General features: G+C 41.6%; 1 pseudogene; it reads right to left on the bottom strand.

Annotated features, from left to right (window-relative positions):
• The window catches only part of LOC107716431 (alanine--tRNA ligase, mitochondrial-like), a 13,751-nt pseudogene that overhangs the window by 2,575 nt on the left and 8,626 nt on the right, over positions 1–2,550 (bottom strand).

Raw genomic sequence — 2,550 nt, 5'->3', positions numbered from 1 at the left:
GACGTAGGTATGTTGGGGCGTGTTAGAACGAGCCGTTTTAGGGGGGCGTGGCAGAGTCTTAACTTTGATAAAGAATATCTCTTTGGTTTTGAGACTTTAGTCTTTGCAACTTCAGGGATCTTATCTATGCACAATCAGCTTGTAACACTCCAAAGAGAAAGGAAAACTTGAAATCGCATCATATGACCCCTTTAAACTGTTAAGACTGGCTACTGTAATATCAGCGTCAGGTAAGATTACTCACCTTCATTCCTGCACTCAATTACATAGTTTTAATTACATATGTACCTTCATGAAAATTAAACATAGCTTTCCTACAAATGAATAAAAAAATAAAATAGTTAAACTAAAGTAATCACAAATTAACCATGGTTTTGCTATACCAGCCCTAGCTTAACCATAGTAGGCTATTTGTAATAAACCTGTGTTTATACTAATGGTAATCAATCCGAATGATACGCAATGCATGCATACAGAGCGCGTGATCTCTGCAACGCCCAGATGTACAAAACAGACCCTCACACCTCCGTAATAATCATGGAGATGTTAGTCCCATTCGAATTAGTACATGAAAATCACAGACGTCAGGTGATAAGAATCGAAACTCAAACATAGTTTAGAAAACTAGTCCCGTCCGAATAGGGCTATAGACTGAATTTTTTGCCTATAGACGTGTCTACCTCTTTGATCTCCAATTTTCTGATGGTGTTGTTGCTAGTCTTCTGCATTGCTTTCAGCCGAGTCTGCAACTCTCGCATCTGCCATTGTGGGATAGGTGTGATATCAACTGCCTAAAACGCATCACACATAGGATATAGCCCAAAGAGATTCATAATCACGAACTGAATCTGCAATGAAGACGAGCAGTTATGGAGAGTTACGTACATTCATTAGGAGGCCAACTTCTTTAGAGAGCCTCTGTGCTGCTGGTATAGACAGGGAGCTTGCAGCTCCTACCTGGACCGCCAGAGACTCCAACTCCTCTTGCATGTCTTGGGCCGTCTCACGAGCCTGCGTCACAGGAACAGTTAGTATCACAGAAATCGAACTGGTACGCAAAAGTAGATTTTGATTTTCAAACCTTTTTGGCTTCATCTCCAGTAACAGCAAGGATACGGCTAATGCCTTTCACCATCTGTCGCTCAGACACAATAACAAAGTCCCTAATTGCTCCCGTCCTCAATAAATGCCTGATAAAAACAACAATATATTGGTGAACTTGGCTTCAGCTTGGAAAAAGCCAAATGTTTTGGTGGTTTGCCCAAAGGACAGGTTGCCAACCCTGTTCCTGGAGGGCTACCATGCTGCAGAGTTTAATGCTAAACCAAGGCAAGCACACCTGAACCAGCTAAACAAAATGTTCTGGACTTTACCGTTTTATTTTTAAAACTACAGGCAGGTCTGTTGGAGCAAAGTTGGAAATGCACAGGAAGAAGTAGCTCTCCAGGAATAGGGCTGGCTACCCTTGTTCCCAAAGGGTTCCAGCAGTTTTGGAAGAACCTTACGTGCCACAGCAAAGCTCCACTGAAGCTTGTTCAGTGCTGTTTGAGTTAAGCAGATCTGAAACAGGCACGGCCACGGACACTACTCGCACTGGGTCTGGATACACCGAAAACAAACAGATCAAAACTTCACATATAGACTGTTTCCACCAACAGGATGCAGGGTACCAAAATGTCCTATTCTTTGGGGGGAACGGGCCAGAACTTTGGAGTGGAAAATCATAGTCGTTCATTTTAAATCAGGGTTGCCTAATTCTGCTCCTAAAAGGCCACTATAGTGTAGAGTTTATTTCCAGTCCTACTTAAAAAGACCTGAACCAGCAAATGAAAGACTTCAGGGTCATGGTTATCTGGACTTCAGGACTAGAATCTTTTAAGCAAGTGTGTTGGTAGGGATGTCCCGAGCTGATCTCAAGGATCAGTTTCAGGGTTTATTATCAAGTTATTGGTATTGGCTATCCCAAGCCCGATCCTTTATTTTATGTCAACTGTCATGGGTAGATGACTTGACTGACAGACTGCCATTCTAACATCACAAGGTTCATCTATTCTAACCTTATCTCCACTATTGTTTTTCTGCTCCTATTTTATATCTTTGAGTCTCTACTAAATAGATGATGACCTAAATCAGGCTGGGCTTCAGGAACTGGTTCGAAATCCACTGTACTATAGTAATTGTTATATCAGAATAGGCCTGGGCGATAAAACGGTTTCGATATTTATCGATGGTACACCTTCTTCGATAACGATATAAAAAATGTTCGATATAGTGCACGATATAGGCACGTGCTATGAGTGACGCAGACAGTACACACAAACATGAACACATGCTGAATTGAGTGCTGTGCCTGCCTGTGATGAGGAGATTATGAATAAAGAATGAATATTAGTCGAATTTAAAATGAACATTTGCATTTGAATGTTAGGTGTGCATCAGGGAGCGCACAAGATGCAGTGATAATGATGTAAGTGACGTTGTTGCATTTTAATGTTTTGTTAGTCTAGCCCACGAGACGCGCCGCTGCGGAGTTATTCATTCAAAATATTC

The sequence above is a fragment of the Sinocyclocheilus rhinocerous genome, unplaced genomic scaffold (assembly GCF_001515625.1).
Source record: "Sinocyclocheilus rhinocerous isolate Xijiao unplaced genomic scaffold, SAMN03320098_v1.1 scaffold2135, whole genome shotgun sequence".
NCBI lineage: Eukaryota > Metazoa > Chordata > Actinopteri > Cypriniformes > Cyprinidae > Sinocyclocheilus > Sinocyclocheilus rhinocerous.
Note: the sequence above shows the minus strand (reverse complement) of the source record. Positions and strands in the feature narration are given on the sequence as shown.